Genomic DNA, 26287 nt, shown 5'->3' on the forward strand with positions numbered 1-26287 from the left:
CAGAAGATGCCAGTTCAGTCCATGTTGATAAAATGAAACACTTACTTCTTAAAAACAGTAATAATTTAATGATGATTCAGTTTCTCATATGCAGAATGAAATCATAAGATACAAATTTGGATTTAAAATATATTAGATGCTGGAAACTGTTTTTTTACCAGTAAACTATCCAACTTCTAGGCTGATAAAGTACAGATCAAATGAGGTAACTTAGAGTATGAATGTGTGTGAGTGTGTATGTGTATGTCTATGTGTGTATGCCCTTCCATTTACCCTAGGAAGTCCAAAGTTTCTGGAGGGCAGAGGTCACACATAGCATATCATGGTCCCTACATAAATGCTGTTTACTAGAAAGATGAAAGACATATACTACTAGACTATATTTACAAAGTCTGCTTACTTAAAAAGAAATAAGGAAAAATTAGGAATAGTAGGTAGCTAGATTTGAAATCAGCTGGCAGAAATTAAGTGTGTCACTTTCCTATGAATAAATTTTATTTTAAAGGCTTACTAAATTGTGTAGAGAGAGGTTTTTTTTTCATATTTTAGTTAGAATGTTCATTGTTACTATGTCTTTTTAGTGATAGGCATCCCTAAGTTGGCTCAACTCAGAGCTTCCCAATTTATTCCTTCCTTCTTTCCTCCCTCCCTCCCTTCCTCCCTCCCTTCCCTCCCCTTCCCTCCCTATCCTCCCTCCCTCCCTCCCTCCCTACCTTCCCTCTCCTCCCCTCTCCTCCCCTCCCTTCCCCTTCCTACCTTCCTACCTTCCCTCCCTCCCTCTCTCCCTTCCCTCCCCTTCCCTCCCCTTCTCTCCCCTTCCTACCTTCCCTCCCTTCATCCTTCCCTCCCTCCCCTCCCCTTTCTACCTTCCTACCTTCCCTCCCTCCCTCCCTCCCTTCCCTTTCCTCCCCTTCCCTCCTCTCCCCTCCCCTCTCCTCCCCTCCCCTTTCTACTTTCCTACCTTCCTACCTTTCCTCCTTCCCTCCTTCCCTTCCCTCTCCTCCCCTCCCCTCCCCTCCCCTTCCTACCTGCCTACCTTCCCTCCCTCCCTTCCTCCCTCTCTCCCTCCCTCCCTCCCTTCCCTCTCCTTCCCTCTCCTCCCCTCTCCTCCCTTCCCCTCCCCTTCCTACCTGCCTACCTTCCCTCCCTACCTCCCTCCCTCTCTCCCTCCCTCCCTCCCTTCCCTCTCCTCCCCTCTCCTCCCTTCCCCTCCCCTTCCTACCTTCCTACCTTCCCTCCCTCCCTCCCTCCCTCCCTCCCTCCCTCCCTCTCTCCCTTCCCTCCCCTTCCTACCTTCCTACCTTCCCTCCCTCCCTCCCTTCCCTCTCCTCTCCTCCCCTCCCCTCCCCTTTCAACCTTCCTACCTTCCCTCCCTCCCTCCCTCCCTCCCTTCCCTCTCCTCCCCTCCCCTCTCTACCTTCCTACCTTCCTACCTTCCCTCCCTCCCTCCCTTCCCTCTCCTCCTCTCCCCTCCCCTTTCTACCTTCCTACCTTCCCTCCCTCCCTTCCCTCTCCTCCCCTCCCCTCCCCTTCCTACCTTCCTACCTTCCCTCCCTCCCTCCCTTCCCTCTCCTCCCCTCCCCTCCCCTCTCCTCCCCTCCCCTTTCTACCTTCCTACCTTCCCTCCCTCCCTTCCCTCTCCTCCCCTCTCCTCCCCTCCCCTCCCCTTCCTCCCTTCCTACCTTCCCTCCCTCCCTCCCTCTCTGCCTCCCCTCCCCTTCCTACCTTCCTACCTTCCCTCCCTCCCTCCCCTCTCCTCCCCTCCCCTCCCCTCCCCTTCCTACCTTCCTACCTTCCTACTTTCCTACCTCCTACCTTCCCTCCCTCTTTCCCTCCCTCCCTCCCTCTCTCCCTTTCTTTCTTTTTCTTTTTTTCCCTTACTTTTCTCCAAGCCTTGATTTTACCAAATATGTAATGATAACTGCCCATTTGAGCCTTTATATATAACTACAGTACTGAGGAACAACAGTGTGCCCAGAGATGTAACTGTGTGGTTTAAATTACAATAAGAATGAGCATTGTATATTGTAAATGAATTCTTGTTATCGACTTTTTAAAATTAGATAAACAATAAAAGCTATGAAATTTCTCATATATCATCACCACACAAATTTTGGCACAAAATGGGGAATCAACCATACTAAGACTAAAGAAGACGTGGACGAATTTGGACAAATTTAGTATGGCGACATTTGCATTTGAACCATTGAGCTCTTGAAAGCCATTAATATCTCTTTAAAAAAAATAAAGAGCTGTACAGTCTTTTTGAATCTCATCATTGTCACTTCACTAAGTATTTTGAAAATTATGAATAAAACATAAACAAATGGAATGAGAGATTGTTACCATGGCTGATTCTAAATTGCAGATGGCTCATTACTGTGGCGAAGGCATTTTGTGTCTTGCACTTGGGTTTATGCTGGATCAGTCCCCCTTTCCCTATGCTTTATCCTGGAGCTAATTTTTAACAAATCTGAGGTGACTTGACTCTGGGTGACCCATATTAATAATCTTGGGTTGGTGAGAGTAGGTGGGGGCACAAATAAATAAGGAATGCATTCCTTAGTAAGTAAAAGCTTTTATCTATTGAAATGCAATAAAACTAGGCCAGCGTCCGTCCACAGGCTGCCATTTGTTGGTTTTTTATTAATTTATTTTTTTATTTTTTACAGGGACAGAGAGAGAGTCAGAGAGAGGGATAGATAGGGACAGACAGACAGGAACAGAAAGAGATGAGAAGCATCAATCATCAGTTTTTTGTTGCGACACCTTAGTTATTCATTGATGCTTTCTCATATGTGCCTTGACTGCAGGCCTTCAGCAGACTGAGTAACCCCTTGCTCGAGCCAGTGACCTTGGGTCCAAGCTGGTGAGCTTTTTTTTGCTCAAGCCAGATGAGCCTGTGCTCAAGCTGGCGACCTTGGGGTCTTGAACCTGGGTCCTCCACATCCCAGTTTGATGCTCTATCCACTGCGCCACCGCCTGGTCAGGCTGTTGGGTTTTGAGAGTTAAAAATTCAGAAGGCACTCAATGATCAAGTTAAAATGTAGAGAAAACACAAAGGAATAGTTGGCATGTGCATGTGTGTGTGCCATGAGCTGATTCTTTGTAATCTTAGAACATTTTCAAATAAGACTATTTAAGAAATGAGCCTCATGTAGTGTGCTTGAAAGCAGACCTTGATTTCCAGTAATGGTTGCAGGACATGGCTTTCTGGAGAAAGACACAATTCAGGGGTGGACAGGTGACCCCAGGATGGGCAGAGCCCCAGACTCTTCTGTTTGTTCACCTGCGCCTTTCAATGTGTGACGTTTGGTCCAAGACAGCTGACCCAGTTACACGGACATCCAAGTCCAGCCAGGGGCTCTGTTTCCACAGCAGAAGGGGAGATTCACAGGCTTGGGGACTGTGCAGTGTGACTCAGTTAGAAAGGAAGCAGCCATAGTGACAGGAAGGATGCATGTAATGACTCAGCATAGATGAACTTGCTCTTTGATCACTGACAACACCTTATGTCTTGTGTCTCTGGCTAGATTCTAAGCCCACTGATGCCAAAGCTCTGTTCTTATGTTTCATTTGCATCATTGTGGTGTCCAGCATGGTGTCTTTGGAAATAATAAATGTACTATAAATATGTGTTTACTGGGGACAGATATCCATATAGACCCACACCTTGGATCTTCTTTTTAAACATTAAAAAAAATTATTTACCAATTTAATGAGAGCAGTGATAAGTTTAAGAGTCTTTCATGCAGTTGCTTGAGTTATCTGAGACAGACATCCATATTGGGGTGTCAGCAAATAGAACAGCGTGATGAGAGAGGACCGAAGTATGCCGAAGTCCTTGTGGGCAAAGGCAGATGGAAATCGCCACTGAACCTATTGACTTCTGTCACGGTGACACACCATCTCTGTGTGCTTTAATTTCCCTCAGCTGTTCTTAAGACTTCATGAGAACATGTTTGAATTGTGAGCAATTTTAAGTGCAGCGAAACAGAAGGAAAAGCTAAATCCATCTTTCAGTCCCTGAATGTTTATGGAAATTAACTGTAAACCTTTAATTATTGTAGATTTCAACATTTTTTGTTTTTTAAGGGAGGATGGGATGAAAAAAGTCAGTAACTTTTTTAATTTGCTGCATCTGTGCTTCAGAAAAAAAAGACAACCTTGAGATTTACATAACTGTTTTTTCATCCCTTGTTGGCAATCTGTATTGTACTTTATTAATATTGTAGATTTTGCACTGTAACTCAGATATAAAGGAAACAGACGTCAAGGGGAGAGATTTAATCACAGAATAATCAGGGCTGGAATTTAAATAGGACATCATTAGCATGTTAATGAATTTTCCCACTTTCTGCCAGCTGCCTGATAGAAAGTACTGTGGGTGTGTGTAGCTCAGAAGCCCGGCAGGGTCAGCGGTCAGGCAAGCTGTCAGAAACCGAAAACGTGATATTTAAAAGTCATTACGGGATTGTCAGTGCAAATATCAAATGGCAGGATTTCATCGTTTTGTTTTTTTTCTGGGAGTGATGTGGTCAGTTTAAATGCATTTGCTGTTCAGTGAGTGAGGAGGAAGTGGCCGACAGACAGGGCATTTCAGGAGTAATCAGTTGGAGAGGAGTCAACTTGTAAATTATGGTTTAGGGCTAGTACCTACCTCTTGCTTTGGATTAGAAAAGCTATATGTCCACACTGACCCAATCCTGCTCCTATTTTTGGAAGACTTCATCATTTTTGTGCTTGAAATAGCTAATAAAGGTAAGTCTAGTGTGCTCAGTGAGATGTTTGTGCTGTTCGCTGTCAATTCCATAGGTGAAACTTCTTTCAGAAGTCATCTCTCTGGCCTGACCAGGAGGTGGCACAGTGGATGGCACAGTCGGCCTGGGATGCAGAAGACCCAGGTTCGAAACCCCGAGGTCACCCGCTTGAGTGTGAGATCATAGACCTGACCCCATGCTGGCTTGAGCAAGGGGTCTCTGGCTTGGCTGGAGTCCTCTGGTCAAGGCACACATGAGAAAGCAATCAATGAACAACTAAAGTGCCACAGTGAAGAATTGATACTTCTCATCTCTCTTCCTTCCTGTCTGTTTCTCTCATTTAAAAAAAAAAAGTCACCTGTCACCTGGTAAGAAAAGGCTTTCAGTTCAGAGGTCCTGTGCTTTACCAGTTTCATGTATCTAGGGAGTAATTCTCTTTCCATATTTATAAGATGTATTTAAAATTAGACCATAAAAATTAGACCAGAAGAATAAAATCTGTGTGTCTATTTTTTTGTGGGTGGAAAAATGTGGTTTTAGTCAATGGTTTGTTCTTTGAATGGCTGCTAATACTATAGGTAATCTTATTGGAGACTGTACAGACATGCAGGTATGGTGTTAAACATTGGCTTTAAACCATTTGTAGCATTATAAACATTCATTTCACAACTAGATTGTACAGGATATTGGCTGTACTGAGACCTGCTGTGTTATTTATTTAGCAGTGAAATTTATTTATTTATTTATTTAGTGACAGAGACAAAGAGAGAGGACAGATAGGGACAGACAGACAGGAAGGAGAGAGATGAGAAGCATCAATTCTTTGTTGCGGGACTTTTGTTGTTCACTGATTGCTTTCTCATATGTGCCTTGACCAAGGGGCTGCAGGACAGTGAGTGACCCCTTGTTCAAGCCAGTGACCTTGGGCTCAAGCCAGCGACCTTGGGCTTTAAGCCAGTGACCTTTGGGCTCAAGCCAGCAACCATTGGGTCATGTCTATGATCCCATGTCAAGCCAGCGACCCCGTGCTCAAGCTGGTGAGCCTGCACTCAAGCCAGATGAGCCCATGCTCAAGCCAGTGACCTAGGGGTTTTTAACCTGGGTCCTCCGCATCCCAGCCCAATGCTCTATTCACTGCGCCACCACCTGGTCAAGCTAGCAGTGAAATTTATTAAATCCCCATTCCATTCAGCAGGCACGTGCTGAAAGAGTATTATCACTGGTGTTAATGGGGGAGTATATTCCTTCATTGTATTTGGACCTTTCATATAACACTCTTGATATTAAATTAAATGTGCCTTGAAAAAATGTAGAAAATATAAACAACAAAATTAACAAATAAAAATAAAATTTAAAAGTTGAGACAGAAGAAAATGCTAATGATAAATGTTGTGTTGGTTGAGAATATGATGTAATAATGAGCTTCCTAGAAGCCAGAACAAAAAAGGCAGTTAAAGTATCTATCATCTGTCCCCCTCAAAAGCAATTTAAAACACAAGGTTTTCAGGAATGTGGAGTGATATCAAATTCTAAGACAATCTCTTTGATTGCTGCAAATTATTTATTTATTTATTTAGAAATTAAATTTAATAAGGTGACATTGATCAATAAAAATACATAGGTTCCAGGTAAACATTTCTATAGCATTTGAACTGTTGATTGTGTTGTGTGCTCATCACCCAAAGCCAAATCATTATTTGTCACTGTATGTTTATCCCTCTTTACTCTCTTTCCTCCCTCCCCTCCCTCTGGTAACCACTTCACTTCTATTTATGTTCATGAGTCTTAGTTTTATATCCCACCTATATGTGAAATCATATAGTTCTTAGCTGTTTCTGATTTACTTATCTCAGTATCTCAGTATAATATTCTCAAGGTTCATCCATGTTTTTGTAAATGATCCTATGTCATCATTTCTTATGGCTGAATAGTATTTTATTGTGTATATGTACACATTTTCTTTATTTAGTCCTCTATTGATGGACACTTTGGTTGTTTCCACGTCTTGGCTACTGTGAATAATGATGCAATGAACATGGGGGTGCATGTGTTTTTACATACCAATGTTTTTGAGTTTTTTTTGTAGATAGCCAGTAAGAGAATTGCTGGGTCATATGATAATTGTATTCTTAATGTTTTGAGGAACCACCATACTGTCTTCCATAGTGGCTGTACCAGTTTACATTCCCACTAGCAGTGAGTAAGGGTTCCTTTTTCTCCACAGCCTCTCCAAAACCTGTTATTGCCTGTCTTGTTGATAACAGCCAATCTAATAGGTGAGAGGTGGTATCTCATTGTAGTTTTGATTTGTATTTCTCTAATAGTGAAGATGAGCATCTTTTATTATATCTATTTGTTGTTTGTGAATGGTATTAAATTCCTAGGCAATATCTTTGAGAGCACGTTAGAAAGTCATCATGAACAGATTTATAACAAATGCAAATATGCTTTTCCTCTGGCTGTTACTAGCCATCTCAAGGAAAAAAGATTAGGAGATGCCTTCAGAGAAAGGGGTCATGATGGCTAAACTGAAACAGAAATTTCAGGTCAGTGGGTATGTACATTTTTTTCATGAAAAAGTCCAGTTTTTTAGCGAATTCTTAAATTTTCCAAGGTTTCCCAAACTTTACGAAGCATTATGTTAATGTATAAAAGTGAATTGGTAAGCGCTTGGGGTAATTAAGTTTCAATATGGAATCTTCCAGTGACCTGACATTATTCGATGATGAAACTTAGAACAGAAGGAGTGGCTTGAGTCACATTCTGTAGACTCACCAATGTCACTTCTTTCTTCTGAGCCTTGATGAAGACTTGCATAGTGGACAATTGGCTCTCTTTAGGCCAGAATGGTGACAGATCTCTTGATGACTGAAGACCAAACTCTGTTGAGAACCAGCAGAGAGTTGTAAGTCCTGTTTGTGGGGGAACTTAGATTGTTATATGGAAAATATTTGTGACTGCTTTCCTAAACTGGAAATTATTGTTTGTTTATACTAAAAATATATGTAACACAAACTTTTGGAGGAAAACTTTTTTTTTTAAACCTTAGAATTTTTTTTTACTCATGGTTTACCGTGAGATGATTTTTTACATCTCTAAGCATTTATCTATGATTAATTAATTATTTATTTTATTATGATCACAGTTAAATACATATTTACATTTTAAATTTCTCTCTGTGTTTTTTTCTCTTTTTAATTATATCCTTGCATTATTATTAGTATGGTTATTTCTCTTTAGCAGCTTTTGCCTGTGAATCTAAGCCTGATATTTGCAATGAATTTTCTTCCTCTTTTATTAAATAAGTGGGACAGTTCTTTTGGGAGACATCTCCACAACCATGTAAAAAGCCTATATTAGGATACAGAAGGCCTCTGTGTAGCCTCAGTTCTATTGTTTGCCCATTTTCATAGTACCTAACATAGGCAGGCATCATAGCATGAAGTTTGATGAATGAATGGTCTTTAGCAAGTCACTGCAGTTTCTCTGCTTCTCAGTTGCTACACGTAAGACACACCTGAACCAGATCTCTGTTTCATTTTCATCCATTCATCCATCATTCAGTAAGCATTTATTGAGCACTTACAATGTTCCAGGCACCTGTGAGGATTTTCTGGTCCAGGGTCACCATTTCGTTCAGTTCCTTCCAGTCTTGAATTCTCATGATTCTGTCCAACTTGGTTCTCTTTGTTTTTCTCACTTTCAACAATTTCTTATCTCTTTCCCCTATTTTTATCCATGCAATTATTTCAGAAGTCCTTGCTATTGTTACTTCCTTCTCTATTTGCTTTCTATGCTCCCTTGATGATACTTCAGTTCTATAGGCCCTAGGTGGGAATACAATGAAGATTTGAATGGGATTTCATACTCAGTTGCAATGGGTCATTTTTAACATGCTAATTTGGAGCAGGAGCTTGATTCTCTGTAATAGAGAGGGTACATGTGACTCTTAGTATCGGATGGATGCTCTGCCTTGTAGATCATTCTTGCTAACCAGTGTCTATCCTAGTCTTTACATTTCATTTGGAGTCTGGGCTTTTGCTAACCTTGGTGTATGTAAATGGTCTCTCTCTCTCTCTCTCTCTCTCTCTCTCTCCCTCTCTCTCACACACACACACACACACACTCCTGAAAATTAAGTGGAGAAGGGTGGTAAGTGAGACTCCATGACTCCTAGAAGACAGTCCATGTGCTGAGGCTAGGTGAGGGGATTACTTGTTGCATGGACCATACCACAGGCTGCAGACTGTTTTACACCCCTGACCATTGGCTTTTGCAAGCCCCCATTTTTCAATGTTTCTAGTAGGAGTGGAACCCTCTCAGTTAACAACTTCAGCATTGTGTTATGATTTGAAAATAACAACTTATTGTGATGATTAAAACTTAACTAGAGTTAGCAGAATTTAATGCTCTGATTCACATTATCTTTTATGTGATCCTTACAGGTTTAAAGAGGAATTCTTTTAAGATTTCTTCTTCCTTTGCTCTTTACTGTATATGTTCAGCATGTATTTATCAGATCTCTTGCTAAGTGCAGAGATTAGCTATAGCTTATAGTGGATTGAATATATTCCTTGAAAGGAAGAAGTGGTTCCTGTGTGCTGTCACTTTCTCTCCAGTAACAGTGTTGATCACTTTCCTTTTTGTTCTTAAGCCCTTCCTCCAGCCAGGCACTGAGCTAAGCCTGGATATACCTTTAAAAAAAACTCGAAACCTACCTGACCAGGTGGTGGCACAGTGGATAGAGTGTCGGACTGGGATGTGGAGGACCCAGGTTCGAAATCCTGAGGCCGCCGGCTTGAGTGCAGGCTCATCTGGTATGAGCAAGGCTCACTAGCTTGAACCCAAGGTTGCTGGCTTAAGCAAAGGGTCACTTGGTCTGCTGTAGCCCCCAGTCAAGGCACATATGAGAAAGTAATCAATGAACAACTAAGGTGCTACAATGAAGAATTGATGCTTCTCATCTCTCTCTCTTCCTGTCTGTTTGTCCCTATCTGTCCTTCTCTCTGTCTCTCTCTCTGTCACAACCCCCTCCCCAAAACCAGGAAAACAAAAAAACCTCAAATCCCGTGTGTTCAAGTTTCACAGGTGTAGATACTGAGGCTTAGGGAGAATCAGCACCTCACCCAAAGTCATATAGGCACGAGGGGTCAGGGCCAGGATTCAAATTTTTTTTATGGGATTTTACCCTTTATGTTGTTTTATGTTCTTTATTTTATATTTCTTTATCTTTTCCTTATGTGAGAAGCAGAGAGGCAGAGAGAGAGACTCCCACCCCGACTGCGATCCACCTGGCAAGCCCCATATGGGGTGATGCTTTGCCCATCTGGGGCCGTTGCTCTGGTACTCGGCAACCGAGCTATTTTAGTTCCTGAGGAGAGGCCACGGAGCCATCATTAGCACCCAGGACCAACTTGCTCCAACTGAGCCATGGCTGTGGGAGAAGAAGAGAGAGACAGAGTGAGAGAAGGGAGAAGGGTAGGGATGGAGAAGCAGATGGTTTCTTCTGTGTGTCCTGACTGGGAATCAAACCCAAGACATCCACACACAGGGCAGACACTCTACCACTGAGCCAACTGGCCAGGGTTCGTTTTATGTTCTTTATGAATTTGACTCCTACCATGAGCTTTTCTACCCATCCCTTTATCTAAATACTGCACTCACAGAGTTGTGACATGAAACAAAAGTCCATTAAAAATAATCTTGCATCGATGTTGAATGCCCTGAAAATGAGGTTTTATTTATTTTTGAAATATACAAGTATACTCTTTGTATTTGATGCCTGAAATAACTTGCTATCTGCAGTTTTATTATATCAGATGGATCATTTAACTCGATAAGAGGTTCTATCACCTTTATAATAATCACTTTTTTTTTGTTAAAACCCAGATCCTTTATTGTCAATAGATGAGTAAGGGGGGTTTAGATAATATAACAAGTGAGAAAAAAGTTGAACTCTGGCAACTGAATTAGATATATATTTGTTAATTTTAAATAACCTTTTGATATTTTTTCAAAGACCTGTTGATAATTCTAAAATGCTTAAATGTCCATGCTTTGCTTTGTAGTCTTATAAGTCTAGCCATTATTAAATAGACTGATATACTCTCCAGAGTTTCTGGTAGAGGATTATTACAAGCCCTGTGTGCCTATAAGAATTTACAAGTTGTTCTATTGATTATAAGAACTTTAACTTGCAATCCATTGTTCTAAGATGTTTTTAAGTGAGTTTTTGAACTTCAAATAAAACACCAGTTAAAATAGTCTATAATTCAGGGCTTTGAAGAATTAAGATGGATTTTTTTCTATTGAGTCCAATTTTATGAGGTTTTGCAGAATTCATTTCACTGGTGCTATCATGACATCTTTTATGCTGTCAGTTTTTTCAATGATTAATTTTGGAAGAAATATCTAGTGTTCATCTTTGGCATCGCCATGAATTATGGCTTCCTGCCATTTTCACCAAGTACTTCCTCTCTTTGAAGCTGCCATATGTTTAGCAACCCAAGAAAGTCACTACTTATGTGAGAGATCATCATTTGTTGTTAATTTAATTTTTTTTCATATTTTCTTAGTTCTTGTAAAGGAGGGCAGGATGGTAAATGTTTTCTGCCTGGGCTGGTTTGCTGCCTGGGGGGCCCACTGTACTTTTGTATTTGGGGATGGCCATCCTGCCCCATCCACTTTTTCTTTTAAGATTTTTATATAATTGAGGAGGGTTGGATCACTGTACGATGGACACCACTAAGGCAATACATGACAGTTTAACATTTATAGCATGGCAGAAAACATGAAGAGTTGCTTCAAGGTCTCCTGACTTGACATCATTAAAAATTCAGAAACTGGCCCTGGCCGGTTGGCTCAGTGGTAGAGCGTCAGCCTGGCATGCAGGAGTCTGGGTTCGATTCCCAGCCAGGGTACACAGGGAAGCGCCCATCTGCTTCTCCACCCCTCCCCTTCTCCTTCCTCTCTATCTCTCTCTTCCCCTCCTGCAGCCAAGGCTCCATTGGAGCAAAGTTGGCCCGGGCGCTGAGGATGGCTCAGTGGCCTCTGCCTCAGGCACTAGAATGGCTCTGGTTGCAACAGATCGACGCCCCAGATGGGCAGAGCATCGCCCCCTGGTGGGCGTGCTGGGTGGATCCCGGTCTGGCGCATGTGGGAGTCTGTCTGACTGCCTCCCCGTTTCCAACTTCAGAAAAATACAAAAAAAAAAAAAAAAAATCAGAAACCAGCCCGACTAGTGGTGGTGCAGTGGATAGAGCATTGACCTGGGATGCTGAGAACCCAGGCTCAAAACCCCAAGGTTGCAAGCTTGAGCGCGGGATCACCAACATGATCCCAATGTCTCTGGCTTGCACACAAAGGTTGCTGGCTTGAGCAAGGGGTCCCTGGCTTGGCTTGAGCCCCCCTGTCAGGGCATCTATGAGAAGCAATCTATGAACAACTAAAGTGATGCAGCTACGAGTTGATGCTTTTCATTTCTCTCCCTTCCTGTCTCTCTCTCTCTCAGCAAAAATAAATACATAAACAAAAAATCATAAACCAGATATGCTCACATTTTGCATGTTCACATAGTCATAGAATGATTTTTCTTTTGACACTATACTTTCCCAAGTCTGTATAACTCATTAGCTATGGAAAGCATAGTTTGCTTCCAGATTCAATTATAACCAAACTTTTAAATTCTCTTTTCATTTGCCAAAATAATGTTAAACTTTTGGTTATTTTAGCTTATTTTAAACATCTCTTTTCCTTCGTGTATTCCTATATATTATATTACTGTTCTCCAAGAAAGAACAAGTGCAATTAGTTTGTGATTCCAGGGAGTACTTAGTGAGAGGAAGCCTGGTCTTGCTTAGACAGTGTGGCTGAAAACTTTAGTTTCTTTTTAACTCAATCTGTCCTAGCATTTGACTTTGATCCATGTGCCCCAATTGTATTGTCAAGACATAATTCCATTTGGCAAATGTCTGTTTGCCTTTTGCCCTACACCATTTTTTTGTTTCCAGAGACTGAGAAACAGTAGGGGATGAATACCAAACTCCCTTTGTCTGCCCTGAGAAGGTTGCCAGACACTGAAATTTCCCAGTGGTCTGGAATCCTGAGAATGTGTCAACCTTTGGAGACGAAGTAATTTTTCTTTTAGTTTATACAAGGATACTCTGAAGTTGAAGATTGTAAAATTCCTGAACTTATTCTAGTAGCTTGTTTTTTCTTTCAATTTTTAATTTATTCCACATAGAAGATCATATAGTTTATCATAAGAATAAAACCCGTATTTAAAACGGAATAAAAAGTGTCCACTAGACAACTTCCATCACAGCCTGATTCCATTTTCAGTGTGCCTCTCCATGCCTGGAGCCTGTGCAGATGTGTACACACTTGTACTCAGACTGAGGACACAACTGCACTTTTCTCTCTGCCTTACATGACAATATGAAAGCATCACATCACTCAGTCCTCACTACTGTTATGTTGAGATCATTTTGCCCTCCCCACTTGACAGGTGCTTTAACAGGCTTGGAGGCTAGGAGAGCTGTAGATGGGAGCGTGTCAGGCCTGTCTGGCTCCAGAACCACACTCAATGTTCTAATTTATTACTCAGGATCTCTATAATATTTCCAGAGTCAATATACGATGATTTATGTAACTAGCCCCTTATTTTGATGATGCATGCAATGATCATTTTATGCATTGCTCTCTGAATTGAAGTACCAGGTTATAATCACTGGGCCTAAGAGCATACCGATTTGTATGGCTTGGTACCTGCTGCAAATGGTCTTTCAAAGGGATTATACCAATTTAATTGATACTACCAATCCAGCCTTTCCAGTATTGGGTATTATGAGTATAATAACAATAATAAAGTGGTATTTAATTCATGCCTCACTTTTTGTGCCTTTATCATTTTTTTCACCCATGTTCTTGTTTAATTTTTTTGGGCAGGAGGAGGGAACTTGATGGTTTCTTCATCTTTATATGATATGGTTATTTTCTTTTCTCCTATTTGTTTGTGTGACATTAACCCAATATCCTGATTAATAGTGGACCACCAAAAGGAGTCTTTATAAATAATAACGTGTCAGGTAACAATTCAGAATGAATTTTGAAACTTCGTAAGATACTGGGGCACACATGACTTAAGAAATAATAACATAGGTCTTGAGTACAGGTGGCGCATTTTACTCTGTGCATTAATGCTTACTGGGCCTGGCCTTTCAGACACAGGTGACAGGCAGGGACTGCTGCAGTTAGAACTGTAATAAACCACTCTGACATGTAAAAAATCTTGGAAGGTATTAACTTACATTTTCACAATCATTAAAATGCAGGAGCTGAGAGAGGTGTACAGTTTGACACCCATTGTTTTAGTTTTTCTTCATGTTTCACACTTGACTATCTTTGGTCTTTTTTTTTTTTTAATTTCATTTGTTTTTCTTCTTTTCCAAGTGAGAGGAGGGGAGACAGAGAGACAGACTCACACATGAGCCTTGACTGTGATCCACCTGCCAACCCCCATCTGGGTTGATGCTGTGCTCATCTGGGGCCATGCTTACAACCAAGCTATTTTTAGTGCTTGAGGCAGAGGCCCCATGGAGCCATCCTTAGCACCTGGGGATGATGCACTCGAACCAATTGAGCCATGGCTGTGGGAGGGGAAGAGAGAGAGAGTGAGAGAGGGGGCAGGGGGGAGGAATGGAGAAAGAAATGGTTGCTTCTCTTGTGTACCCTGACCAGGAATTGAACCCGGGACATCCACACACCCAACTGATACTCTACCACTGAGCCAACCAGCCAGGCTACAATTCTCTTCCACAGATCCATTAGAGAGACAGCTCCTGTCCATAGAAGTGCATTTCTTCCAAAGCTAGCTGCCGTTTCCCGGCCTGGAGGAGAGTGCCTGTTGATGGTCTGTGGCTGTCGTTTTGCAGTCTGGGGAGAGAATGAGGGAGCATGGTAGATGAAGGGCATCCCTGCCTTCGAAGAATGCCAGACCTGATGACCTTTTGAACTGTCACCATGTTTTCCTGGAGAGCAGTTGGGTTTGCAGCAGCTTCCCCCCGCCCCGACCCCGCTCCAGATCTCACCACAATGAGCAACATTGGATAGTAAGTGAGAGATCTCTCTCCATTCCACTGATGATGTGTCCTCACTATGGCTCAGGCTCTATAAAGTCACCAGCTTGCTGGTTGCAGCTGTTGGTCATGAGCTTCTCTCACCATTGCCTTCCCATGACTTACGGCTGCTCCCTGTCAGCTTCCACATTCTTTTCTGGGTCCTTTCCTCCACTTTTGGAATGCCCCATACCCTTATCCACCCTTGCACCTCCTCCCTACATTTCTTCTCAGCTTTGCCCTGACCAATCTCTCCGACCCTCAGCTTCCCACGATCTCCAATCTCCGTGTGCTCTGGGTGGGATGTGAGGTCTCCCTCACATCCGTGAGCTCTAGGTCACAGACCCCATGGCCACAGACCCCATGGACTCTCCTGCCAGGACATTCTGTTTATTTGTACCATGTGTACAGTCGGCGTCTTTATGTTTTTGTCCGGCTGGAGCTTGGCTTGACACCATGAAGACGATCATTGTCCCTCCCTTAATGTTCCGTGATTATACATTCCATTTTGCCATGTTTAATGGAATATTTAGTAGCATCTATGAAGAAGCCTGAAGACTATAAATAAATGCTGTCTTTGGTATTGAAAGCGTTTTATACAATACGAAATTGGGAGGACATTTTTTCTCAGAAGACCTGACATTAATATTCATCATGAGCCCCAAAGTAGAAGCTATTATATTTTAGCATAATTACCATATGTTTCAAAGTCGCTTGCAATTGTGTTTCTCATAATGGCAATTAGAAAGGTCATCTCTGTTAGATATAGAAACTAGTTCCTGGCTGTCAGTGTGAAGTCTTTTGGGGCACTTATTTGCAAATACAAGGGGAGACATGAGATTTCTTATCCCAAAGGGTATCTACCTCTAATTACCTAACATGGCACATGTCTGTTGTTCGGCCTAGGTGCTATATGGACATAGAAATGAAAACTTCTAAAACAAATTTTTCTCTGCATTCTCAATGACTAAATTATGTGAGGTTATTTTTTCTTCCCTAAAACATTGGATAGAGAAATCTGACAATAGCATGTTATTTGTGATCTTTTTTTTTCTGCCTTAGTTAAAAAATTGGTGTTCTGCATTAAAGTATGGAAATAGTATTATATTTAATTTTGCACATGTGTACTTTGATGAAAGGATGGGGGAGAAGGTGAGGAGACAACCGTGACTCAGGGTAATGGAGCTAAGAGCTGCTCACAGAAGGATATCTTCATTAGAACTAGCAGGGAATTCTTGGGAACCTGAAACAGGCCATTGGGGGAATGGTCACAGGAGCTGATGCCAGAGGGAGATGGTTCTTAATCTGGCTTGGGAACAGCAAATTAGGCTGCCAGAGTTGAGATACTAATATATTTCTATGTACAAATACCCCTTCATTTTCTTTCTCTCCCTCCCTCCCTCCCTCCCTCCCTCCCTCCCTCCCTCCCTCCCTCCCTCCCTCCCTCCCTCCCTTCTTTCCTTCCTTTCTCCTTCTCTCTCTCTCCTTTCCTTCCTTCCTTCCTCCTTCTCTCTCTCTCTCCTTTCCTTCCTCCTTTCTCTCTCTCCATTCCTTCTTTCCTTCCTCCCTCCCTCCTTCCTTCCCTCCCTCCCTCTTTCTTTTCTTTTTTCTTTTCTTTTCTTTTCTTTTCTTTTCTTTTCCTCCCTCCCTCCCTCCCTCCCTCCCTCCCTCCCCTCCCTCCCTCCCTCCCTCCCTCCCTTCCTTCCTTCCTTCCTTCCTTCCTTCCTTCCTTCCTTCCTTCCTTCCTTCCTTCCTTCCTTCCTTCCCTCCCTCCCTCCCTCCCTCCTCTCTCTCCCTCCCTCCCTCCTCTCTCTCCCTCCCTCCCTCCCTCTTTCTTTTCTCTTTTCTTTTTTCTTTTTTCTTTTTTCTTTCCCTTCCCTTCCTTTTCTTTCTTTCTTTCTTTCTTTCTTTCTTTCTTTCTTTCTTTCTTTCTTTCTTTCTTTCTTTCTTTCTTTCTTTCTTTCTCTTTCTTTCTTTCTTTCTTTCTTTCTTTCTTTCTTTCTTTCTTTTCTTTCTTTCTTCTTTTTTTCTAGTTTCTCCTTCCTCCCTCCCTCCCTCCCTCCCTCCCTCTTTCCCTTCCTTCCTTCCCTCCCTCCCTCCCTCCCCTCCCTCCCTGCCTCCCTCCCTCTTTCTTTCTTTCTTTCTTTCTTTCTTTCTTTCTTTCTTTCTTTCTTTCTTTCTTTCTTTCTTTCTTTCTTTCTTTCCTTTCTGCCTTTTTTCTTTCTTTCCCCAAACTGTTTGCTCTGAATTATATGAGAAGCTAAAACTTCTTTATCCAAGCTTTCAGAATTTATAAGCATTTATTAACAGAGAGGAAAGAGAGATAAGAAAGTCTTGGTTTGGCAGTGCACACACATGGTCTTCATATTTTCAAATTCCTTACTTGGGAGAATACTGGAGAAGATTCTGTCGCCCATGAAACATCTGATTGTTGCCATTTGATGCTATTAAAAAGCCTTGATTTTAAAAATTAATCTGTTAATTCAACATAGACTGTTGATGGAATGCGGACACGGCTGGAAGCTGCCCCTCCCAGGCTGCGTGCAGGTGCATTTTCATCAGGTTTGCCAGAGGCAGAGAAGTAGTCCATGGCCCTCAAGGTGCCACCTGGGCTAATGAATAGATTTTCATTATTTTTACTATTAAAAATGATCATTCCTAATTGTGAGTAATAGAGAGTAATGGAACATTTTAATTACCGTGCTACACCAGTAGAGAGGAAAGAGTCCATGGTACTTAGGTAAACAGGAAGAAAAGCCCAGTGTTGTTCTATTGCTGAACGTGGGACGTCCACTCAGCAATGAAAGGGAACAAGCTCTTACTACACACAGCACCTGGATGCATCTCAGGTGCGTTATGTGGAATCAAAGAAGCCTGACTCCAACTGCTTCCTCCTGTAGGAATACATTTCTATGACATTCTGAAAGACAGACCCCTAGGAGCCAGGTTTCAGGGCTGGAGAGGGCCTGGCAACCAAGAGGCAGCACAGGAAATTTTGGGGCATGTTGGAATTGTTCTGTATCCTGTTTGTGGTGATGATCACAAGAATCAGTCCATCAAAGGTTAAAACCACGGAATGTACACACACACACACACACACACACACACACACACACACACACACACCAGTAAATTTTGCTATGTGTAAATGAAAAAAAAAGTTAAACTGAAACTTATAGCTCATTTATTTCATGTGTTACCAGTTGTTTTTTGTTTGTTTGTTTTTTTTACAGAGACAGAGAGAGTCAGAGAGAGGGATAGACAGGGACAGACAGACAGGAACGGAGAGATGAGAAGCATCAATCATTAGTTTTTTGTTGCGCGTTGCGACACCTTAGTTGTTCATTGATTGCTTTCTCATATGTGCCTTGAGCAGGCCTTCAGCAGACCAAATAACCCCTTGCTCGAGCCAGCAACCTTGGGTCCAAGCTGGTGAGCTTTGCTCAAACCAGATGAGCCCGCGCTCAAGCTGCCGACCTTGGGGTCTTGAACCTGGGTCCTCCACATCCCAGTCTGACGCTCTATCCACTGTGCCACTGCCTGGTCAGGCCATGTGTTACCAGTTTTATCTGATTTAATCCTCCAGTAGCCCTATGAGGATGATATTATTATCCCTATTGCTATGTTATGATTTACCATTGTTATTATTGAGTAGGCCGAGGGTTCATGAGGTTTGAACCAAGGTTTCATTACTTCTAGGAGGCAGAGGCTGGCACAAGCCTGGTTTGTATTTCTTGTGAGGCCTACCTTTGCCCACCACTGCATACCATCCCTCAGGGAGGTGAACAGCGGGTGGTAGCCACTCCTCTGGGCCTCCAGTCCGGGCCACACCAGGTCACCAGCTGACCACTCAGCGTCTGTTGCTCTGTGTATACTGCTGTTCATATTTACAGATGGGTGAAAGGTCTCCATGGCTTTCTAAGTGTTCAGTCTCAGAGAGGGTGAAGACTATAGAATATTTTATCCCTAACTTCTTAACTTGTGGCTAAGTTAAATTTGGGTTCTTTTTTGTTTTTAAATGACAGGAGGGTAGATAGTAAGACAGACTCCTGCATATGCCCCAACCGAGATCCACCCGACAACCCACATCTGGGGCCAATGTTTAAATCAACCCAGCCATCCTCAGAGCTTGGAGCCAACACTTGAACCAATCAAGTCACTGACTGTGGGAGGAGAGAGAGAGAGAGAAGGGGGAGAGAGAGGGAGAAGAAAAGCAGATGGTTGCTTCTCATATGTGCCCTGACCAGGAATCCAACCCTGGACATCCACACACTGGGCTCAACGTCTGTCCACTGAGCCAACTGGCCAAGGCTAGATTTGGCTTCTTTTCAAGGAACTATTACCTCCCTAGAGGGTTTTCATGGTGACACCAGTGAAAACTGTGTTCAATGCACAGCTTTAACTTAGTCTTCTTAAATTTATCATTCAGGTTGAGCAGAGCTGTTAATTAACTAATGTAGTCAACCTTAGACCAGAGGGTTGGAGATAACTCCTTAGAGAGGGAGAGAAAGAGCAAGTTGTTAAATAGAGAGAAACAGTTAAAAAGATAAAGAAATTTAATTCTCTTTGCATATTTTATAGTAATGTGTTTAAATATCCATTTCCCCAATCTCTTGACAGTGTTTTGAGGTCATTAGTCTTTTGCTTGCCGCCTCCCTGCTCTTGTCTGTACTCTGCATATAGAGCAGAGGCTTGGTAAGGGCTTGCTGAATTAGAACTCCATTTCGGTAGGTTCTGAGTGGGAGAACTGGATGGGATTTGTGATGTGTGGTATTTCAAAATATAATTCTTCCAGTAGTCCTGCTGGAAGCAGGTGCTTTTAGAGATGGCATATAAATGATTCCTTATACTATCCAATGGAGCACATATCCTCCTTCCTAAATGAGGAAACTGAGGCCAGAAGTGATGAGCTGTCTTTCTCAGTATGCACGCTGGACAGAATATAAGCTGTGTGGTTAGATTCATGCATGTTCAGGTTCGGATTGTGTCCTGTTATAAAGTGGACCATGAAATGGGGTAGTTGTTTCATTTCCATGAGGCTTGGTTTCCACCTTATTTATTCACATAACCAGTGGTGATGGATTCATGTTTTATGGACCCTGAAACTTGTATAATTGGAGGTAAAAATTGTTTAAGAAAACAGGTTTTGAGTTACTAGTCAAGGCCCTAGATGGTTAGCTCAGTGGACAGAGCATTGGCCTGGCATGTGGGTGTCCTGGATTCAATTCCTGGTCAGGACACACAAGAGAGTGATCATGTGCTTCTCTTCCCCTCCCTCTCCTCTTCTCTCCCTCTTTCTCTCCTGCAGCCAGTGGCTTGATTGGTTTGAGCATTGGCCCTGGGTGCTGAAGACAGCTTAGTTTTCCCAGAGTCGACCACAAGCACTAAAAATAGCTTGGCTGATTCTAGCATCAGCCCTAGGTGGGGTTGCTGAGTGGATCCTGGTCAGGGCACTTGTGGGAATCTGTCTATCTCCCCTCCTTTCATTAAAAAAAAAGTTACTAGTCAAAATTAGTTACAGGGCTTGGAAGGGGTCAATGCAGGTGAGGGGTCCTGGGGCACATGCATCATTAGAAGTGTGGTAAACCTGCCTTTGCTTTCATATAATTTCTTTGTGGGCCACTGTGTGCCCAGCCCTTGAGCTAGAGTAGTGCTGGGCAGTGCCACCAGGAAACAGAAGTGCTGTGATGGGAGGCATGGGGTTCTGGGGAAAGGTTTCTGGAATAAGCGATATCTAAGCTGTGAAAGATGGCATGCAGCACTTAAAATGGAGAAAAACATGGAAAGCACATTGGAGGCAGAAGAGCAAGGCTCGGAGGTGAGAAAGAACTCGCTTCATGTGGGCACTATAAGAGGTTCACACTGTTGGTGTTGAATGTGATGGAGGAGGAGGAGAGCTTAAGCCCCAGAATCCCACATAGCCAGTGAGCTTGGAAGTTATTGTAAGAGCAAGTTAGAGCAATTGAATAGATTTTATCGGGGAGTGATTTGATCTGCTCTGCACTGAAGAAACAAAACTAAACAAAATGAAAGAGATCACACTGGGTCTGGGTGCAGACTGCAGAGTGGATTGGGGCTGGGGATGAGGGCCATCCTCCCACAGGCCTCCAGTGCAGTGGGGCCATTGCAGGACCCTGGAGAGATAGGAAGAGGACTAGAAAAAAGACAATGATGTGAGGATGGAGAGGAGTGGGTAGAAGTGGCGAGGCGGGAATGAGGGAGAAGTTGATATTGAAGATCATGTTCTTGTCCTGGCCCAGGGGTGGGGGTGGTCATCAGAATCAAGGCTGAGAACAGCAGATTTCTGACAGATCTGTAGGCTGGAAGTTCAACATCAAGGTGTGGGCAGGACTGCTTCCATCTAAGGCCTCTCTCCTGGGCTCATCAACCGCTGTCTTCTCCATGTCCTTACATAGTCTTTACTATGGGTGTCTCCGTGTCCTAGCTCTTCTTCTGATAAGGACACTAGTCATATGGGATTAGGGCCCACCACAATGACCTCATTTAATCTTAATTACCTCTGTAAAGACCCTTTCTCTAAATATTGTCACATTCTGAGGCTTGAAGCTGAGGACCTCAATACCTGAATGGGGAGGGGGAGGGGCATGATTCAGGCCATAACAGATCACTTAATACTACATTTTGTAATAAGAGATTTTTTTTTAGTGAGAAGTGAGGAGGCAGAGAGACAGACTCCTGCATGTACCCCGACTGAGATCTACCCAGCGAGCCCACTAGGGGGCGATGCTCTGCTCATCTGGGACCCTTGCTCTGTTGCAACCAGAGCCAAGTTTTAGCACCTGAGGTAGAGGCCACATGGAGCCATCCTCAGCCCCCTGGGGCCAACTGACTCCAATTGAGCCATGACTGCAGGAGGGAAGGAGAACAGAGAGAGAGAGAGAGAGAGAGAGAGAGAGAGAGAGAGAAGGAAGTGGTGGAGAAGCAGATGGGGCACTTCTCCTATGTGCTATCACTGGGAATCAAATCCAGGACGTACACATGCCAGGCTGATGCTCTACCACTGAACCAACCAGTCAGGGCCTAATAAGAGAATTAAAATCAGATTATTGCTTAACATTCTCCAGGCTTCTGGTCACACACAGGAAATAATCCAGACCCTCACCTTGGCTGCTCCGCTATGTGGCCGGGCCCTCTCTGACTATTAGACTGCACCCATGTTTCTCTGTCCTCTTTCCACTTGCTTGGAACCTTCCTTACAGCTTACGTGCTGGATGCACAAAGCTTGCTCATACCTTTGGGGATTGATCCCTTATCCTGAGTTGGTTTCCCCTCAGTTTTACAGTCTGTCTTTGTGCCATTCGGTCACAGGTTAAATCCTGCCCCTTGCAGAGGCCTCTCTGACCATATCACGACACTGAATCTCATAACCTGTTTCAGTTCGTGGCCGAGCACTTATATATACAGCTGGCTTATAGGGCCTCATTTCCCTGTCATGGATGTACTTCCAACACAGAAGCTGTCTTCAGCAGATGCGGTCACTCAGATAATTGCTGAATGAAGGGATGAAGTCACATAAATTAGCTGGGCAGATCTAAGAAGGCTGGGCACAGTCTGGGAGTTCCTGAAGTCAAAGGCTCTTTTCTCAGATAGGTGCCAGCCATCTGAGGCAGCTTGCCCAGGCAATTGGCCATTTTGTGACCCTGATTATTTTAACCAGCAGATGGCATTTTTGTACACAGGAGGCATGTACACCTGTCCCATTTCTCACACCCTGCCCCTTGCACATCATGCCTGGTGTCATGGATCACATGTTGGGCAGCATCTAACTACAGCCACTAGACAGCATTCTGTGGTGCAAGGAAGATGTTGTTTTCATACCTGCAGTGTCTTATGCATAGCAGGCCTACTGTAAATGTTTGCAGGTGAAACTATGAGTAAATAAGTGAATATTTAAATAAGAGTTGACAATGTTTCAAAGTTCTTCTCAAACTTTAATGTGTGTCTGAGTCACCTGGTGTGCTTGTTAAAACACGGATGCTGAGTCAGGAGGGGGTTGGGCCTGAGGGTCCACGTTTCCTCCAGCTTCAGGCACCTTCCTTCCCGTAGCCAGGCTCTGGTGTGTGTGCTGGGTGATCTGCTTGCAGGGTCAGAGGTGATGTTGTGAGTTGACTGGCTGTCAGAAAATCTGGGGTTCATATCCTAGTTGGTTCAAAACTGACACATATAACTTTTGACGTGTGACTTAAAGCTCTCTTGACCTTTAGTTACGACTCCTGAGGGACCTAGTCTAGGTAACAATTGATATTATTATTTTTTATTTTTATTTTTTTATAGAGACAGAGAGAGAGTCAGAGGCAGGGATAGATAGGGACAGACAGACAGGAACGAAGAGAGATGAGAAGCATCAATCATCAGTTTTTTGTTGCGACACCTTAGTTGTTCATCGATTGCTTTCTCATATGTGCCTTGACTGGGGGATAAGCAGACCAAGTAACCTCTTGCTCAAGCCAGCAACCTTGGGTCCAAAATGGTGAGCTTTGCTCAAACCAGATGAGCTTATGTTCAAGCTGGCGACCTCGGCGTCTCGAACCTGGGTCCTCTGCATCCCAGTTCGACACCCTATCCACTGCACCACCGCCTGGTCAGGCCACAATTGATATTATTAAGATATTATTATTATTTTAAATATTTTATTAAAATCAGATATTATTAAACATTATTATTAGCAATTATTGTTGTCAAGCACATACTGCTTGCAGGGCCTTGATACTACATCTGCTTCTGTGGGAATCATTGTCCTCATTTGATAGAAGAGGAGACTAATTAATATTCAGAAAGGTTAAACCAGCGGAGATTTTTACCTAGTAGGCACGCACATGAGTGTACACATATGTGTGTGTGTATGTATGTGTGAAGTCAAAGACAAAGTATGTAGCTCACTATGAGCTTGCAGACACTTTTTTGGTCCCTAAAATAATTTCATTTCATCTTTACCCACCATGCTCGCTGGTCTTTACTTCATGTACTAATTTTATGCTGTCATGGACTGTAGGCTGTTTAAGGACTGGGTCTTATTTTCTGTTTTATTCCCTATGATACTCAATAATCATCATTATTATTATTGTTATTGTTGTTGTTATTATTTTGATGCAATTTTAATTAAAAGGAATTTGACAAATGTGGAGCAGGCTCTATGCCTAAGACCTGCCCCAGAGCTCATTATGGTGTTTGGAGGTCACCAACCTCTAGCTATCGTAATCAAGCCTTCCCAATCTTGAGTAATTTTGATTTATGGTGTTTTCTATGAAACACGAGGGGGGCAGGCTGACATGGGTGGACAGCGCCAGAATACTAAGAGCAGAGCCAGCTGGACCAGATCATGGCAGGGCTTGGAGGGAGAGGGCGGTCCCAGGGAGAATGACTGTGTACTTGGAGGCAATGGAAGGCCATCTTTGCTGCTGTGTTTATTCTGTCCCCACTGGCACCACCGATGGCTAAATTGGTACAGATGGAGGTGTCAGGTACGATCCTATGACAGACAGCCTTTAGGAAGTCAGGAATGATGCTAGAGTTTGCCGTTAAGTAAATCTGTTTCCCTTTGAAAGACCCGCCTGTCTGTGAAATGCATGTCCCAAGCATGTTCAGGCTTGAGTTGTTTAGAATTCCAGTAAACCATGCATTTCTGTCTTCTGTCTTTGGAGTGATGAAAATCTTCCTGTTATGCAGAGCACAAAATAGAACCTCTGCTTGACCCTGGCAGGGGATATTTTGAAATAACTGTGTGGCTAGTGACAGGTGAAACAAATAAATGGTATGGATATTGGTATTATATGAATGCAAAGTCTGTTGTCACTCGGTTTAGAAATACACTCAAAAGGAAAAGAGAATTTTTTTTTGAAGTTGCAAAAGGGTAATATATCTGAGTTTAAGCATGGCAAAGAGGGAAACTTCTATTAAAGGGAGTATGTTTGGTTTATTTTTTTATTCGGAATTGCTCTGATATCTTTATGGAAAAGGTTGACGCCCTGGCTTTTTGCTCAGTTTGGGTCAGTCAGTAGTCAGAGTGGGAACCACACACAGCTCGGTTTGATTGTAGATGTCCTTCAGCTGTCACTGTCACCTCATCATCTCGGACACCCTCTGAGGAAGACAGCACTAGTGGTGTGTGAAGGTCACGGCCAGGGCAGTGCTGTCTTTCTGTGACATGTCTGGTGATGTCTGCAAGTCCCCTCATTTTCCACGGGACCCTGCCTTCCACAGGTGGAGGCTGACGGGGAGATCCCCTGTGCCTTCCGGTGCATTTCAGTACACAGACTAGTGCTTGTTCCTGCCCACTGCCCCATCTACTGGGTTGTGGGTTACAGGAGCCTCTGAGCTAGTGGTGGAACTCAGCTGATTCTCACCTGTTTAGCAGAACTTATACCTAGTTTTTTGTTGAGTTTCACAAACTGGTTGTTAACCCTTTGAGTAGTGAGTTTTTTTCATGCTCGCTGACACCTGGGAGTAAGTTTTTTTTTCAAAAAATGAAATTAGTTCCAGTTACAGTTTTATTAATGTAAAATCATGTTTGTTTGATAACCAATTTATGGAAACAAGAAGAACATACATTTACCTTTTTTAATGTTGCTTATACATTTTTAAAATAAAAATTTTTGTTATAATTGTACTCTGGATGGTCAGGAGGCACAAGGACGTACATGAACGTTTGTTCTACTCAAATGGGTTAAAATGGCACTTGTAATCGGGGTTCTCACTAAGGTGGGTGGCTGGGCAGCTGCCCAAAGTGGAAATCACAAATTTACATTCCTTACTCTTTTTTAATGTTCATCCATGCAACAGCGTATGCTAAGTGCCTGTAGAAATGTTTGTTCCATACATAGGTGAAAAAAATTACAGGTAAGGATACCAATCAAGAAGCAATATGGAAATATCTTAAATAACAGTTTTATTATTTTTTGCAGGTATTATTTAATATTTTAAAACTTTCTTATAAGTTAATCTAGTTTTTTTTTTTTTTTTTTTTTAATATAATTTTATTTTTTTAATGGGGTGACATCAATAAATCAGGATACATATATTCAAAGATAACAAGTCCAGGTTATCTTGTCGTTCAATTATGTTGCATACCCACCACCCAAAGTCAGATTGTCCTCTGTCACCTTCTATCTTGTTTTCTTTGTGCCCCTCCCCACCCCCTATCCATCTCCCATTCCCCCCTCCCCCCCTCCACCCCGTAACCACCACACTCTTATAAATGTCTCTTAGTTTCACTATTATGTCCCACCTACGTATGGAATAATACAGTTCCTGTTTTTTTCTGATTTACTTATTTCGCTTCGTATCATGTTATCAAGATCCCACCATTTTGCTGTAAATGTTCCGATGTCATCATTTCTTATGGCTGAGTAGTATTCCATAGTGTATATGTGCCACATCTTCTTTATCCAGTCA

General features: G+C 42.7%; 1 protein-coding gene across 1 annotated transcript in view; it reads left to right on the top strand.

Annotated features, from left to right (window-relative positions):
• Nucleotides 1-26287, top strand: part of DISC1 (DISC1 scaffold protein) — a 440648-nt gene that overhangs the window by 194605 nt on the left and 219756 nt on the right.

The sequence above is a fragment of the Saccopteryx leptura genome, chromosome 1 (assembly GCF_036850995.1).
Source record: "Saccopteryx leptura isolate mSacLep1 chromosome 1, mSacLep1_pri_phased_curated, whole genome shotgun sequence".
NCBI classification, from domain to species: domain Eukaryota; kingdom Metazoa; phylum Chordata; class Mammalia; order Chiroptera; family Emballonuridae; genus Saccopteryx; species Saccopteryx leptura.